A 17,856-nucleotide genomic window follows, 5' to 3' on the forward strand; every position below is an offset into this window, starting at 1 on the left:
ATTTATTTATTTATTTATTTATTTATTTATTTATTTATTTATCTTTGCTCTGAATAGCGGCAGGAATTAAACACAAATCTCTCGCTCGCGTCCCCATAGTGACCCTGGGGGGGGAAGGGTGGGTGGAAGAAGCCGACGCTGGCAGGGGCGCAGGAGGGCAAGGAGTATGTAAAGGGGACGGTGCCCAAGGGTGTACACATGCACGCGCACACCCACGGTGGAGAATGTGGGGTCGGGAGAAAAACCGAGAAGCCAGGCCGGGCGGGGTTCTTGAAGGAGGCGGGAGAGGCAAGGGGGTCCTTACTTGCCGCCGCGCGCGCTTGCGCTCACGCACAATTAATTACAGCTGCCCCTGCAGCCGCCCGTCTAACTTCTCCGAGGGTCCGATGGTGTGGGGGAGGGGGCGATGTGGAGGATAAGGGGGCAATGGACCAGCTAGGAAGGCGCTCCGGACCGCCGCGGGCGCCTCCACACACCTGGCTCCTCCCTAGCCCCCTTCCCGCACCTGGCTCCTCCCTACCCCTTCCCGCACCTGGCTCCTCCTAGCCGGGTTCCCGCACCCGCCCCTCCCTAGCCCCCTTACCGCACCTGTAAAATTGTCTCCCCCTACCCTCCAATCCCCGCCTGGCTGCTGGGGTCCGCGGGAGGTGCGACTAGCAAAGCGCACGATGGCGGAGGGAGGGGAGACGGGGAAGGGAGGGCGGGCTTGCAGCGCCACCACTCCAGCAGCAACACCTAGTGCGGGGAGGGGGTGGAGCGGGGTGCGCCCCCCGCCCAGGACACCTCCTCGTCCTGCCCCTCCTCCGCTTCCCCAAGTTCGAGCCAGACCTCACCACCACCACCTGCGACGCGCTCGGGGCTGGGTAGTGGAGAAGGGGAGCGAGATGGAGGAGCGGAGAGAGACCGGAAAGAGGGGGATGGCTGTTGCCGGGACAGGGGCTGGTGGGAAGGGGGCCGTAGCGTTTGGCACCGTCCGCAGTCCAGCCGGGCGCTCCCGCGCAACCCCGGCCGTCACTCTGTCCCCTGCTGCTCTCTGGGGGAGGGCGAGGCTGGGAGCACAGCATTAGCGCGCCCCCCACCTCCCTCTGCTAGCGACACCTGGAGCGGAAGGGGGTGGGGGCAGAAGAAAGCGCTGGGGGGAGAGCCTGCATATCGCGAGTGGGGGAAGCGGGGCAGCCGAACTTCTCCCGCCCGGGACCCCAGGACTGTCCGGGTCGAGGGATGGAAGGAGAGAGTGTTAGTGAGCGCCTGGGTGTGAGCAGCGCGCACGTGAGAGGGGGTTCTGCAGGGGTGAGGGGGTGCAGCAGGCGAGTGGGAGAGAGGCCCCTGCTCCACCAACGCCTCCTCCAATTCCGCGCCCAGCCCCCACGCTGCTCCTCTGTGAAAAGTTTTTGGAACTGACACCTTGAGCTGGGATTTTTTTTTTTTTGCTTTAAAAGTATTTAAATTGAAAAAATAACTTTTAAGAAAAAATTGGCACAGATGGTATTTCTGCATCTCCTCCCCTCCCCCTCCCCCCCGCGCGCTGCTTCTCACCCCAAAACCCCCAGGAAGAATCCGGAGCCAGCCGCACACACGCGGCTGGGCGCCGGGGAGGGCCCGCCCCGAGCTCCTGCAGGCGCTGGCCCCGGTGGGGATTTGGTGGCCTGGAGGCAGCGGAGGGCGGCCCAGGAGCGCCGGCAGCCGCCGCGGGGCCCCACAGCCTGCCGAGGTCGCTCCTCGTCCGGCCCGCCGCTTGGGGGTCAGGCTGGACGCGCTGCGCGACCTCTCTTCCCCGCGGAGCCGGCTCCGCGCCACCCCCCTCCCGGCCTCGTCTGGCTTCCCGGACCGAAACTGCTAGCGCTGGGCGCTCGGACCTGCCGCTCCTGCCACTGCCCACGCGGCCGCCTGGCTCCCGGCTCCAGGGAGATTCCTGCACAACCCCCCCTTCTCTTCTTTCTCTTCTCCCTCCCACTCTCCCTTCCTTCCCTTCATCTTTCCCTTTCTCTCTTCCTTTTCCCTCGTTTCTTCCTTTCCTTTCTTCTCTTCTTCTCTCTCTTCCTTTAAAATCTCTCCTTCTTAAGAAAACAGTGCGTGCTCATCGAGGAAAACTCAGAAGAGTCAGAAGAAAATAAAACCAAACCAAGGTAACCTCAGGATGTGAGCACTTTCAAACATGCCTCTCCCTGTCCCCTCACATTTGTAAATATGTATTTTAATAACAAGAGCAGGATTATTGTAGCCTGACATTAATTTTTGACTCCTGGTACCCTCTTTCCGTGTCAATAAATAAGTCTCGAATGGCACCACTGCCACACCATTGAATGGACAGTCAGGGTGCTTCGGGTGTGAGGGATATTTCATTATTCTAAACAGAAACGCAGTGCGCAGCGTGTGCACACAGCCCCGCACCACTTTACCCCACCAGCACATTCCTTACAGGGGACATCGCTGGGTCAAAACACACACACATCTTTAAAGATGCATGGTTTGCCAGATTTTGCTAAACTGCCTTCCAGAAAGTCTACTTGAGTTTGCTGTTTTGTGTCTTCCCAGTGCTGTCTCTTCTTTATTTTTAAGTGAAAAATATGAAGATAATACAAAAATCTATGCTCGGTAGTAAATTTTATATACAGAAGAAGGGGGAGGAGAAAGTCAAGCTTCACTTAGAGCAGGACTGTTCAAACTGCAAGTCAGGACCTAGCAGTAGGTCGTGAAATCAACTTACCAGATCAAGTCAAGCATTTTGTAAGAGCTGAGATAGAATAAATACAATGTAACTACCAGCAGACACTTCCCGGGGGTAATATCCTCTCCTGAAGTGGCTGTTTCAGGGGTATGTGTGTATTCAAGGTGGCTGATGTGAAATGCTGCTGAAGGATAGATCAAAAATGTTGGACGATGTTTGAAAGCCAACGCCTCAAAGTCCCCACGCATCGGGGCTAGCCCCTGTGAACTCTCGGGTGTGTTTGCTTCCAGATTCTACTTCGCCTACTGACAACAGTACATGAGTACATCCCCAGATATAGGTTCCATAATCAGGATCACGACGCACAGTGCTTGATGACCGCCCCTGCCACCCCCACACACCTTTCTCCTGCCAGTCCCTACCCGGCACCCTTTACCCATCCGTACATCTAGTCCAAGCAGCTAACTTACGCCAGATCCGTGGGATGCCTGAGCCCCTGCCCGCACCTCAGGAGACTCTGCCCTCAAGGAATGCTGGATCGGTGGGGAGGAGGGGCTGAGATAGCCACTGTTCTTATTGGTTCCTGGGGTTTTTAAAGATTTTTTTTATTCATTTGCGAGTGAGAGAGAGCATAAGGGAGGGGCAGAAGGTAAGGGAGAGAGAATCTTAAGCAGACTCTGCACTGAGCATGGAGCCCTGTGGGAGCTCAATCTCAAGACCCTGAGGTCACTACCTGAGCCAGGAACCAAAAGTCAAGGCTTAACTGACTGTGACACCCAGGTGCGCCATTGTTTTTATTGTTACCGTCACCGTCATCTCCTCGTTAGTGTCTCTGAGGCCCACCGTCAGCTTAGTAATGTGGTGCAGGGAGTGGGAGGAGGGGCATCACAAGAGACCACAGAGAGGGTCTCCTTTGCCCCTGGAGGCACAAGTGCCCATCTGGGAAGACACAGAGGGAAGGGCATCCTTGGTGCAAAGCCCGTGGAGGCCAAAAAGGGCAGGTTGTGTTCAGAAAGCAAGAAGCCCCCCGCTGCAGCTGTAAAGCAGAGGGGAGTGTGGTGGAGGAAGAGAGCCAGGGAGGAGGGTTGGGACCACCTTGGGAGCCTAGGCCACAGCTTAGGGTCTCTGCCGAGCCTCAGGCATGGGAGCCTCAGACGAGAGAGTGGGCAAGTCAGAGGGGGAGGGGAAGGAGCAGCAGATGCCCGGGGTCGGGGGTGGGCGGGCACGCCGTCCATCTGCCACTGACAGAGGGTACAGGTGTCCTTGCAGGAGTCAGCCTGCCATCTGCCCTTGACCCAGCAACTGTCCTCTGGGCATCTACCTGCAGGAGATAGACTATTGGGCACAGAGGGAGGGAGGTACCAGAGGACCATGGCCTCTGCCCTATACCAGGCGGACACCCCTCTGCAGAGAAGTGATGTCCCAAACCACAGGGAATAGTAAGAAGTGATATCTGAGTGTTTGCTCTCGGGGACGGGCACCAGGCAAAGGGCTGTATCAGGATCATTCAATTTGGTCATCCTAACAACCCTCTTAGATAAATACAATTCTTAGCCCCATTTCACTGAGGCACAAACTGAGGCTTGGCATGTTTGGAGACAGCCGGGCCAAGGGGTTATGGGCTGAATTGTGTCCTCCCCCAAATTCGTACGCTGAAGTCCTTGGTACCTCCAGATGTGACCTTATTCGGAGATAGGATCTTTAAAGAGCTTAAGTTAGGATGAGGTCATGGAGGCGGGCCTTGATCCAGAACGACTGGTGTCCTTACAAGAAGAGGAGATTGGGACCCAGACACACAGAGGGACGGCCATGTGAGGACACAGGGAGAAGGCGGCTGACTACATGCCAAAGAGAGAGGCCCCAGGAAGACTCGCCCTGCCGACACCTGCATCTCCGATCTGCAGCCTCCAGACGTGTGAGATGTTCTGCTGCTCCAGCCCCCGTGTATGGAATTTTGTCAGAGCAGCCAACCGATATGCAGGCTATGGGCGAGAAGGTGGCTTCGACCACAGGCCTCTCTGACCCTAGTGCTGGGGGCTTATCACCAGGCTGTACCACATCCCTCGAGTGGCCAAAAGGAATCGGGGCGCTTGAGATTTCCCCACCCCAGACCCGTTCCTCCCTCTGCAGTTACATGAAGAAGCAGCTTCTAGGACAGTGGGTCTGAATCGGGCAGTGAGTGTGTGTGCTCTTTTTTTAATATCTGCAAAGACACACACACAGGCAGCTCTAGAAAAATCTACCCCGAGGAATTCACAGTAGCTGTCTTTGTGTGGGTGGGATTATGAGTGTTTTCTTACTTTCTTCTTGTTGCTTGTCTGTAGCCTGTGATTTTTCTGTAGTGAATGTGTATTGCTCTTATGACAGAAAAAATAAAACTAAAACCAGCAAAAACGGTGGCTGTGGCAAGTAGAAACCTGGAGGTAGGGAGGCCAGGGCGGATAGAGGATCTGGCTGGGGTGGTCAGCACAGGGCCGTCTGGGGGTGGAAGGTGGGAGTGCTGGGGGCGGTGCTGGCATGAGAGACATTTGGGAGAGAAGAAGTGGTAGGGTTGCTGAATAAAACCCAAGCCACCCAATTAAATTTGCATTTAGATAAGCAACAAATTTTTTAGTATAAGTATGTCCCAAATATTGCATGGAATATACTTATACTTAAAAAGATATTTTTTATTCAATTTTTTAAAAAGATTTTGTATTTATTTATTTGACAGAGAGAGAGCACAAACAAGGAGAGTGGCAGGCAGAGGGAGAGGGAGAAGCAGGCTCCCTACCAAATGTGGGACTCAATCCCAGGACCCTGGGATCATGACCTGAGCCGAAAACAGACGCTTAACTGACTAAGCCACCCAGGCGTCCTTTTATTCATTGTTTATTTGAAATTCAAATTTAATTGGACATTCTGGTTGTTTCTTTGTTTGTTTTAAATTTGACAATCCTAAGCTTGGCGGGGGGGCAAAAGTGAACAGTAGCGCAACCTCTCTGAGGCTCTGTTAGTGGCAATCTCAGAGCTCAAAGGACCTCAAAGCGTGGGATAGAAGCCAAAGTCTCTAAGACCCTCTGTTCCGTCTTCCCCTCTGGCCAGACAGAGGCCTCCGAACTCTCCAGAGACTGCATCTGGTGACCCAGAGCCGAGGAGGAATGACCACCAGCCATGCCAGCTGATGATTTGCTGGGCCCAGAGCAAAGTGAAAATGCAGGGACCTTGTTCAAGAACAGGGGGAAAGTGCCATTAAAGGTACAAAATGTAAAGCTTTTACCTTTCTTTCATGGTACCTCAACTTGTCGTGGTGTTTCTTTCCTATTTAATGGCATTATAAAGAAAAATTAACATTTTAAATTATGTATTAGTCTGGGTTCTCTGGAGAAACAGAGCCAGTAGGATAGAGAGAGAGAGCTTTACTTTAAGGAATGGGTTCCCATGATGATGGACGCTGAGAAGTCTAGGATTTGCAGTCGGCAAGCCAGAGACCCAGGAGAGCCATTAATGGAAGTTTCAGTCCAAGTGCAAAGGCCTGAGACCCAGGAGCGCCGGCAGTGTAAGTTCCGGTCCGGGTCTGAGTCTGAAGGCAGAAGACCAATGGCCCAATCCCAAGGCAGTCAGATGGAGGGGGCAAACTCTCCCTTCCTCAGCCTTTTGTTCTATCCAGGCCCTCAACTGATGAGATGAGGCCCACCCACATCAGGCAGTGTGATCTGCCCCACACAGTCTACTGATGCAAACGTTCATCTCATCTCGAAACACCCTCACAGACCCACCCGGAATAATGTTTGACCAAATATCTGGGCACCCCATCGCCCAGTCAAGCTGACGCAGAAAATTAGCCCCCCCAAATCAGTAGCACGGATGTTACCATCCGCCTCCCCAGTTTTAAACGCAGGTGAAAGAGCACATGAAGTCCACACGTGGAACCACTGACATTACAGCTTTGCATTTCGTGACTTGTCCCGCGCGTGCATTCCCCCCCCCCCCCCCCCCCCAGTGCAGGGCAGATGCTGCACAAAGTTGACTCGCCTGTTTTTAGCTCAATTCTTGGTACGGGCACACGTTGCCAATGCTCTTGGCCGTCGGTCTGCTGATGAGAAAGGACGTGCGGCAAGAAAAGGAGCCAGGGGGAGCCACATTTCCCTTTCCACTGTGCCATCCCTCGGGGGGCCCGTGGCTCACACCTTCCACTTGCGTGTACCCTGAGCTTCCACGTGCTGTGGGTCCGCTGACATCCATGCTCAAGGGCATCACAAATGCTGCGTGTGAGGAACAGCAGAGAACAGGGCTGTGCGCGTCACCCTACCCCCTCCAGTGTCCTATCCAACTTCACTTACAAAACACAGTGCAAAGACAAAACTTACTCAGAATTCCAAGACAGGGACAGCAGAACATTAAATCAAGTGTGGGGTCCTTCAAGTGAGGGGCGCTGGACGCCGGCCCAGGACGCACACCCAGGAAGACTCCCTGACCGTCAGTCCAGACCTGCGCACAGCCCACTCGCTCACACACTCCGGCACATGCCAGCTGCAAGTCTGGGGAGTGGGGTCAGCTCCTTCCGTTGGCAGAAGGGGCCACACGGTGGTTGCTCCCAGTTCTCCTGGGAGGAGAGTGAAGCTCCACGGTGTTCGCCAATGTCCCCAGGACACAAGCCTTAGGCCTCTGCTGGCTCAGGCAGGCTGTGGCCAGAGGCAGAGTCAGGGGACAGGGAGATGGCCAGAAGAAGGTGCCAGCAAGAGGAGTTCATGTGTAAAGGCCAAGAAACAGCATGGCGCCTCGTTCAGCTAGAGATACAGTGCAGGCGTGTGTTTGCGTGTGAGGAAGTGTGCGAGCGTGTACGAGACGTACGCCACTTCACTCTGCATACCCTCACCGAGCCCCTGGTACCCACCAGGCCTGTATGAAGCCCCGGGAAGAACTGGTCCCATCCTACCAGAGTGATTGAGCTTGTCGGAGAGACAGAAACCAACCATGCAGGAAGCCTGGCATTTGGGTAACCCGAGGGAAGGCTTCCTGGAAGAGGTGTATCATGAAGGATTAGAAGCTCAGGTGAGAAGAGCCTCAGGGATGGAAAGAATGACGTGTGTGGAGCCTTGGCAGTGAAAACATCCTGGCAGGTTTGGGCAACAGCAGTCAAGTCCATGGGGCCCGGGAGGGGGCAGGCAGGGATGAGAGGTGAGGCTAGAAGGCCCTATGTGGACCTGACGCTTTATCCCGAAGGCCCCAGGGGAGAGGCAGGAACGTGCCTCGAAGCAGAGAGGGTAGGGGTCAAGCCTCGGTCCAGGGTAGCTGTCCCTAGCAGTGGCCGGATCACCTGAGGGAAGATACTGGGCTCCAGCCCCGACCCGGCCACGACCCTGCCCTTCCTGCCCTGAGTCTCCTCCCCTCACCCCCACCTCCAGCCTCAGGATAGCTGGACCCTATCACAGCGCTCTGGGCTGCCTGAGCTCCCTGAGTCCCCATGACCCCTTTGCCAAAGAAAGCACTCAAGCTCTCTCCAGCCCACCCCCACCTGTGTTTGCACCCCACCCCACACAGCAGCCTGGAGTGGGAACCCGTCCTCCTTCCCTGACATTGCAGAGCTAGAAACCACAAAGCACCATCTTCTAGGTAATGCACTGGGACTCCAGGGAAGTCTCACCTCCAGAAAAGCTGTATGGGGTGCGAGAGTTTGCATACTGTTGTTCTTCCCAGATCTGTCTGTAAACCCAGCAGGACTCCACACAAACCCTCAAGAGGGTCCTGGAGCTTATTATCCCAGCAACCACATGAAAGAGAAAGACCAGGATCGGCCACACGAAGTTTTGGAGAAGAAAGAATTGGAGGACACATTGTGCACCCATTCATTCCTTTGACAAATATTTACTCCAGGCCCGCAATGAGCCAGCCATGATTCCTGCTCCACGGGAACGGAACCGCAAAGTCCTGCCCAAATGGGGTACACACTGCAGCTGGGGGACGGGGACAGGGACAGCAGCAGATCAGCTTTGGGTGGTAATAGTCAACAAATCGATTTTGAATACTAAAAAGCGCTGTGAGGAAAAATAAGGTCAGTGCTTCCCTCCTCCAAAGGGTCACCCCCACACCTGGTGGCTTAAAACAATAGCATTCCCGTCGCTGCTCACAGTGCTGGAGGCTGAGTGGGCTCTGCTCCGTGGTCTCACCCAGGGTCTTTCGGACCGTTGCAGCCAGCTGGGAGCTGGGGCTGGGCAACTCGAAAACTTCCTCACTCATATTTCTGGTGACAATGGCCAGCTGCCAGCTGAGGACTTCCCGGAGCTGTGGCTGAAATACCTATCGGGGGTCCGTCCCTGTCACCTGGGTCTCATCATATTATGCCAGCTGGGCTCCAAAGGCACATCCCAGGAGAGTAAGGCAGAAACGCGTGGCATTGTTAGGACTTAGGAAGTCATATGGCATCGCTCTGCAAACCCTGTTTGTCCAGCTGGTCACAGAAATCTGTCTGCCTGCTGGAGGGGAGGGGACACAGACCACCACCATTCAATGGAAGACGCGCCAAAGTCACACTACAGGAGTGGGCTACATCGTTTTCGTCCTGTCTTTGGGAAAAACATTCCATCGCAGCCAACGTAAGGAAATAGAGCCATTTACAAAGTACTACTAAAAAAGCAAGGGAGCGGCCCAGGAGAGACGAACAGACCCCAGGACGGAGCAGAGAGCCCAGAGAGACGCTCATGCCCGTGTCAGAACAGCATATACGATGAAGGGGTGTCAGCCATCAGTGGGCGCAAGAGGCAGCGGGGAGGAAATTACGTCGTATCCCTGTCACACAAGACACACAAAAATAAATTGCCAGTGGGATAAAGACTTGAAGTGGAATGTAAACTGTTACAACTTCTAGAAGACTATGTAGAAGAGTATCTCTGCCACAGTGAGATACCACCTCGCGCCCATTAGGATGGCTACTATGAACAAAACCGCTGAAAATACCAAGTGTCGGGTGTAGAGAGGGTGCGGAGCCATCAGAGCCTTGTACACACACTGCTGCTGGAGTGCAATGGCGCAGCCCCAGGGAAGACAGTATGGGGGTGCCTCCGAAATGATGCAAAATGCGGTCCGCCAATTCTACCTCTGGGCATATACTCAAAAGAACAGAAAGCAGGGTCTTAAATACATATTTTCAGACCCACGTTCCTAGCAGCGCTATTCACAGTAGCCAGAGGTAGAAGCCACCCAGGTGTCCATGGATAAATAAAGGGAGAAATAAAATGGGATCTGTCCACACCACAGAATATTACTCAGCCTTAAATAAAAGAAGAAAAATTCTGACACCTGCCACACTAAGGATGAATCACGAGGACTTTATGCCGAGTGAGATAACGGAGGCACACTCGAACCAATCCTGCGTGATTCCATCTATTCGAGGTCCCGAGAGGGGTCACATCCACAGAGACAGAAAGGGGAATGGAGAGGGGGTAGCAGAGGAGGAGGGGGGGACGAGGAGCTAGTGGTTAAATGGGGACAGAGTTTTGGTTCAGGGAGAGAAAAAGTTCTGGAGATGGATGGAGGTGATGGTTGCACAACCGTGTTTACAATGGTTAAGATGGTAAATTTTACTTTATATGTATCTTATCACAGTTCAAATGTATACACATGCACACACACAGGCAAATTAAAAAAAAGATCTCTATATTCTTAGGATGGGGAAATTTTCCTATTTAAAAAAAAAAATGCGGGCGCCTGGGTGGCTCCGTCGGTTGAGTGTCTGCCTTTGGCTCAGATCGTGATCCTGGAGTCCCAGGATCGAGTCCCGAATCGGGCTCCCTGCTCAGTGGAGAATCTGCTTCTCCCTCTGATCCTCCCCTCTCTCGTGCTCTCTCTCTCTTTCACTCTCTCTCTCTCTCAAATAAATAAATAAAATCTTTAAGAAAAAGAAAAAAACAAAAACATAAAGGAAATACGGCTAAATGACAAAATTAAAATTTTCTCTGTAAGCCAAGATGCTAGCAACGGTTTAGACTCGTGTCCCGGTGTTCACGTCTGTCCCTCCAGACCTGTTGGCACGCCTGTCCAGGCTCTCCACGGATGAGCTCTCTTCTCTGGGCTCTGGGGGCTGGGTCTGCCTGCTGGCAGCTGGGCAGGAGCTGGGGGCGGGGCAGGGGCCGGAGAAGGCTGAGGGCGGGAGACTGCTCCCAGCGCCCTGTACCAGAGTTGCTGCAGGCGGGCAGGGTGTCGAAGAGCCCACTCCTCTCAGGGCCTCTCTCCACCTCCCAGTAATTGTTCTCTCCTCACCCAAGGGCCTCGGGGTGGCCATGGCTCCTGGTGGCCAGCCTGGGGTATCGCTCCAGCCCTTCTCGTTCCTCGGCAGCTTGGCAAGCAGCCCCTGATTAATCTCTCCCCGCATCCCCAAGTTGAGGGTGCTGGTTATTTCCTGCCGGCACACAGGTCGTTGGGAAGTATATTTGTTGCACAGAAGAGTACAGACAATAAACTTCTACATGCGGGAGAGACAGACGACCAGCAGGTGCCCGGAGTGGAAAGGAGGACAGCAAGGAACACAGGAAGCCACCCACCTCTGTGGGGGCAGAAGAGTGGCCCCGATGAGGTACACGATCTGAGTCTCCAGACCCTGGCAGTGTCATTTCACACGGCAAAAGGGACTTGGCAGCCGTGGTGAAGCTAGGAACCCCGAGACGGGAGATGATCCTGGGTTATCCGGGGCACCGATGTCATCACAAGGTCCTTATAAGCAGGAGGCAGGAGGCGCGGAGGAGGGAGAGGTTGGAAGATACTACCCTGCTGGCCGTGGGGAGGGAGGAAGGGGCCCCGAGCCAAGAAACACAGGCAGGCTCCAGGAGCCAGAAAGAGAAAAATACAAAAGGGTTTTCCCCGGGAGGTTCCAGAAGGAGCACAGCCCTGCCACACCTTGATTGCAGCCCAGTGAGACCCTGTGGGACTTCCAGGCTCCAGGACTCCTTGTGATGAAATTCGTGTCGCTCTCAGGCGCTGTGCTGCGGTGGTCTGCTGCAGGAACGGGCTACGCTTCACTAGCCACCCACCAGGGAAACGCAAACTGAAGCTGCCACGCCACGTGGCTTCACTCGGGGTTGGCCTGCGCCCACGGGGGTCTGGGGGGACGGGGAGTGGATGCTCTGCCCTGTGGGGAGGGCCGGATCGATCAGAGAGGAGCTCTGAAGCACTGGAAGCATCCCAGAAGCTGCTGTGCTCACACCTGTGGCTCGGGAAGCCACCCTGAGCCCCACAGCCCGCGGTGGGGCGGGTCCTCAGAGATGGCCCCAACGACTGACTGCTCCTGCTGTGGGCCCCTCCCACTCTGGCCCCTGCCGGTGACCACCGAAAAGGACAGTCTGGGCGTCTGTGTCCGGGCCTGAGGAAGGCCTCGCAGCTTCTGCTTTGGGAGAGTAAAGACCATGTAAGGGGCAGGAGACCCCGCCGGAAAGGGAGAGAGGCCAGGCCATCCCAGTGTCTCCTGAACGTCCTGCACTAGCCACTACCCGACTGCAGGATAGACTCTATGCAGGACCAGCAGAAAGACGGCCCAGCTAAGCCCAGTCGACCCCCAGAAGCAGAGAAATCATAAAACGGTGGTGTCACTCCATGTTCTGGTTGACCCATTGGGCAGCCTTAGGGAAGGAGAACGCCTGGACTGGGGGCCCCCCGGGGGCACAGGGAGGTCCCCTCCCCGAAGAAGCACTGTCATGGCATGCAGGAGGGGTGTAGGTGGGTGAATCAGGGAACAGCTGACCCCTCACCACAGCCATAATGGATGAACTAGATTCACGCGGCTCGCTGGGGTCAGACCCCAGACCCACGACGCGGATGTTCTGTGAGACTCCGTTTGTGTGCGATGCAGCAGGGGTAAGTCCGGAGACGGAAGGCAGGTTGGTGTTGCTGGAGGGGAGCAGGGAGTGGCGGCTCATGGGTGTGGGGCTCCTCCGGGGGCGATGAATATGTTCCAGAACTACAGAGGTGTCGGCTGCCTGGCACCAATGCCACTCGACAGTGCATTTTAAAGTGGCTGATTTTATGCCATGTGCATTTGCCTCAATAAAAGAAAATGGCGTGGAGTGGGAAAAGCAAGTGGCAAACTGACCCTAAGTGTGTGGGAGTACAAAACTGGACGGACGTGCACACACGGACACAGGAAAACATCACCGTTCGGGAGACCGGCCTCCGGAGGGTGTCTTCTCTGGGAGAGGAGGGGGGGTTTGAAAGAGGACAAAGGGGTTCCGGCCATAGCTAATGTTGATCTCATGTTTAAAAATAAAAAATCAGGGGCACTTGGGTGGCTCCGTCGGTTGAGCGTCCGACTCTTGATTTCGGCTCAAGTCATGATCTCAGGGTCATGAGATCGAGCCCCTCGTCGGGCTCTGCACTCAGTGCGGAGTCTGCTTGGGATTCTCCTTCTCCCTCTGCCCCTCCCCGCCCTAAAATAAATAAATAAATCTTTAAGGAAAATCAAAAATCAATGCTGTTCTGCATTGATTCTGAGCAGTGGCTGTGGTCATGGTTATATCATTCTCTGTACTCTTTTGTAGATCTGAAATATTTCACAATTTCACATGAAAAACAAAGTGCTGTCCTACCCTGTTTCACCTCCCCGAAAAGGAGAAAGAAGTCCTTGGTGTCTTGGAGGCCCCACCCAGCTCTGATGCGGCCACATCAGTCACATGGGAGGGCACCTGTGAGAGGTCCCCCAGACCCAGGTGGTGGTAGGGCTGGGGTTTGAGCAGGCAGGCACTGAGGGGCTCACCCTGTAAGAGCTTTCTGCTAAGTACTGCTTCCCAGGGGCTCCCCCAATGAAACGTCACAACTCTGAAGAAGACCCTGTTGTAATTTCCATTTTGCAGATGGGGAAGCTGACGCCAGGAGGTGACAGTCCCCGCTAGCAAGAGGCTGAGCCAGGATCCCGCCCCCGACAGTCGGGCTGCCAAGGGCGGGCTTAGCTGCGTTCACTACTCTGTCTCAACCGCGTCCAAGTGACTGCTTGCTGGGCTGCACCCGTACCCCCGAGGGCTAGCGCTTCCTTTCCAGAACATGTGTCACTTTCCCCAAACCCACTGTCCACAGGCCTTGTTTCTACAACCCCGCCCTCAGACGAGCCAAAGGAAGAGGCGATTAGAGTTGAGTCACCATAATCATTGGCCCCCCAGAGAGGGTCTTGAAACTGGCTCCAAGACCACCCTCCACACTCAGTCCAGGCCGGTCCACACCACGGCCCCCAGGCGCCCTGCGGTCCGGTTATCGCGCACGCAGACACACAGATAAGCAGACAGAAGAGTTTGGAACCACTTCTCTGAGCCCGGGAGGAGGGCCCTGAGCCACGAGCTGCCCTGGGAGCTTCCTCTGCTTCAGCCTCTGCCGCGTGCGATTGAAGCCGACCCAGGATCTCCCCAAAGGGAAAGACTTCTGGGGCTCAAGTCTCCAGCTGGGGGCCAGACTCTGGGCGTGCGGCGGGGACGAGCACTGGGTGGGGGACAACGTGAAACCAGACCGTCAGCTTTGGGAAGCTGGTAAATCCTCACATCTGCGCAAGCTCCGAACGAGAAGGGCAAGGCGCGAGGAGCTTCAATTTTCCCGGACCTCAGTTTACCTCCTCTGCGACACGCGGGTGGTACTATCTACCCCTGGGTGTGTGAGGATAGAAGTAGAAGTGCCCATAAAAGCCCATGAACTTGGGCCCCTGGGTGGCTCCGTCGGTGAAGCATCTGCTTTCGGTTTGGGTCATGATCCTGGGGCCCTGGGATTGATCCCCATATCGGGCTCCCTGGTTAGCAGGGAGCCTGCTTCTCCCTCTCCCTCCGACCCTCCCCTGCTGTGCTCTCTCTCAAATAAATAAATAAAATCTTAAAAAAAAAAAAAAAGCCCAAGAAGTTGGTGATGGGTGGCTGATAGCAATATTTCTAGATTTCGCCATTACTAAGGAGGGGCTGAGCTGGTCTCTAAGCTTTTGCGGCTATTAACGTCAGTGTGGCGAGCTCCTTCCTTCCCTGACTCAGTGTTTCCATCTGTGCCAGGGGCGTGTGGACAGCCTGTGGCTGACATTCCTACCCAGGACCTGCCCTGAGGCCACCAGCCCCGTCCCTCTTCCTGAACCGGCTGGGATCCCCGGAGTCACTGCTCCTGGAGCTCTTGGAGCCCCCGTCCCTCTGCTCCGACTCCCACACAGCCTGTCAGCTACAAAGACACACTCCCGGTTTGACAGCTGGCTGCCCGGGGTGCCTCTCCGGGGCAGCTCCTAGACAGCCGGGCCTTGGCACGGTGGTGCTTGGTCAGGAGGTAATAAAGACACCCCAAGCTTGACAAGAGTGCCACAGATCTCGGAGCTAGGCAACCCCGCTGCTGTTCCCGCGGTAGGGCTTCCAGACGCAAAGTCCGGGGCTCCCACTGCCCACAAACGGCAGAGGCCAGATTTGAGCTCAGGGCCGTGTGACACCGAAGCCCAGCTCTCCCTGCAGAGGGAAGGAACACAGTCACTGAGCACACAGACTCGGCTACCCTGCCCTGGCGGAATCCTCCTCCTGCCGTTGCTGGACGGTGTCACCAAGGACAAGTCGCTGTCTCCCTATGCCTCAGTTTCCTCATTTGTACAACGAATTTTTCTAATTGTAAAATAGATACACACACCTTTTTTGTAAAGATGACTGCATTTGTGAAAGTGAATAGTAATAGTAGCATCCACCTCATGGGTTATTTTGAGGACTGATGGTGTGGACAAAGTTAGGTGCGTGTGACAGCGTGTGGACACCGAGCACTGGACAGATGTCAGCTGTCATTGTTGTTGTGGCACGGGGATTACTACCCACACGGTCCCCTCCCCTCCAAATAAATCTCAGTCTCCTTGGAGAGACCCAACATGAACAATACAGCCCAGGTCTGACAGCTTCTGGATGGCAGAAGTGTTTGCAATCGCCAGGACATATCTAGAAAATAAATCATTTACAGAAGGGATTTTTTTTTAACTGTCTTTCATTCTTTTGGAGATTGAACAGGCCACTTGAGAAGGAAAAGCAGCTGGCAGGTATCAGCAAATAATTCTGAGAGTTATAAATAGTCTTTGGATGCCTAAGCTGAAGAGCGCTTGGAGGGAAATTCACCTAAGCCGCCGACCTGCAGGGGACGCCCCTCATCTGGGCTGAGAGACAGGGCCACTCCTTGCCTGTGGAGGGATAAAGTGGTTTTTCTTTACATTCCAACTGTTTCCATGTCCATAATATGTCTGTCTTCATAGAGAGACGTACCACATGTCAATGAACAGGTAAGTCTGGGAGCTCCCGAGGCCCCCAGACCCTGTGCCCTGCAGCCAGGTGGGGAGAGTCTGGTTGAGTAAATGCCGGCAGAGTGCACAAAGTCAAGTGTGTGAAGGTGGGCACAAAGCCCTGACTTTCAGGGTCCAGCTCTTGGCTGTGACGCATTCTCTGTCGGATTGACTTATTTCATTAGTAACTGCTCAAGGTCAGCCCGGTCCTGGCCACGGTCCCCAGGCGCCCATGCCCGGCCCAGGGCTGGGTGTCGGCCTCAGCGGTGACGTGCCGGAGAACTAGCGTGGAAGTCTCCCTCAGCCTTGGTGAGCGCTGTCTTCACCGGGAGCCCAGGGAAGCCAAGGCAGGATGGCTCCGGTCCAGGGGACAGTCAGAGATCGCTCCTCAGAGACATGGAAGGACCCGGGAAGGCAAGAAACAGAGCTGCAGTGCATGGGAAGGGGCTCATTTCTGGTGGGGCAGGAGATGGGAGGTGTATCTGGGCTGTTCAGAGACCAGACACTGGAAAGCAGGCCTATGCTCCCCTACTTGTGGCTATGTGGCCTCGGGCAAGTGACTTAACCTCTGTGCTTTGATTTCTCCTCTGAAAACTCAGATCAAAAGTCACACCTACCTGCCAAGGTGTACGCAGCTCCCACGGCAAGTGCTCCCTGGAGGTCGCGCACTCCTCCCACGGCAGAGGGCCTGCCCTGGTCTCTCAGCAAGATGCCCCAACATCTACATGGGGTTTCAGCAGCACCCACAAGAAGTCGCGCTCCGGCCGCGGTTGGGGAAGGCAGGTAGAGCAGTTAGAGGGAGTCTGTGGCGGGTGTCACATCTGCATGGAGGTCTGTGTGCCTGGCTACCACCTGGCAGTCTCAGGAGACTGAGTCAGGGAAAGCCATTGCTCCAAGAGAACTGTGGAAAATAGGGGGAGATCTGTTGAGTCCCTGAGGACAGAGGTTCCCCAGGACCCAAGGGGACATCAGTCAGAGGCCCTGGACCCACCACCCCATTGTGGGGGGACCCAGCCCCTCCCAGAGCTGACAGTGCTGAACTGTCAGCAGAGGCTTCCGGAACCAGGGGCTGCCATGCCCCTCCCCAGACTTGGGCTAGTCCGCAGACCCACCCCCATCCTCTATCCCCGAACAGCCCTCCTTCGTGGCCTGGGTGGCTTTTGGCTGTGTACGGTGTGGCTTCTTGTTTCCAAGAAGTGCAGAACCATCTCCTGGCTGCCCACGGCAAGCCGAGAACTCTGCTTATTTAGATGTAAGTCGATGTGAAGCAGGGAGTTCAGAGCCTGAAGGCAATTTCTGTGCCGTGCAGTGCGGACCCTGTGCAAGAAGGCTTCTGAGGGCGTCTCGTTCCCCAGGACTTGTGCGGCTCAGCAAGCACACACGGCGCCCACGTTCACATGTCTTCCCCCAGCCACATGCGGAGACACGCACATGCTACATGCAGATACATGCAACCACAGACAACATGGGCAGGTGTGCACACACAAGAGAATCTACAGAGACCCGCACACACACACACACACACACAGCCCCAGACTTCCATGCTCAGCTCCCTCCAAGCATGAGCAGGCCAGGAAGGTCCCCTCTGACAGGGGATGCCGTCCACCTCCAGACGCTCCGCCGATGCTCCGCACAGCACATAGGGAGCCAGTCACACAGAGCACAGTGGGGAGGGCGCCCCTAGGGCTGTGTCATGCTAAGACCCTGGGAACCCTGGAGCCACAGTTCCCAATGGCATCACCAAGGAGTCCATTTGCCATTCCAAATATCTTGCCTGGAATTTTTCCCAGCTCTGTCCCAGAGTCTCCCTATGTTTTTCAGTCCTGGACTTCACAAACAATTCCCTGATTTCTGTTCTCCATTCCATAACTTACTCCTGAGAGAACTTATTCCTGGAATTGGGAGCTTGGGCCTGAATGGGCAGGGGGCAGATCCATTTGGGCTCTGCCTCCCTGCCCCTGCC

Source organism: Ursus maritimus, unplaced genomic scaffold (assembly GCF_017311325.1).
Source record: "Ursus maritimus isolate PB19 unplaced genomic scaffold, ASM1731132v1 scaffold_25, whole genome shotgun sequence".
Classification (NCBI taxonomy): domain Eukaryota; kingdom Metazoa; phylum Chordata; class Mammalia; order Carnivora; family Ursidae; genus Ursus; species Ursus maritimus.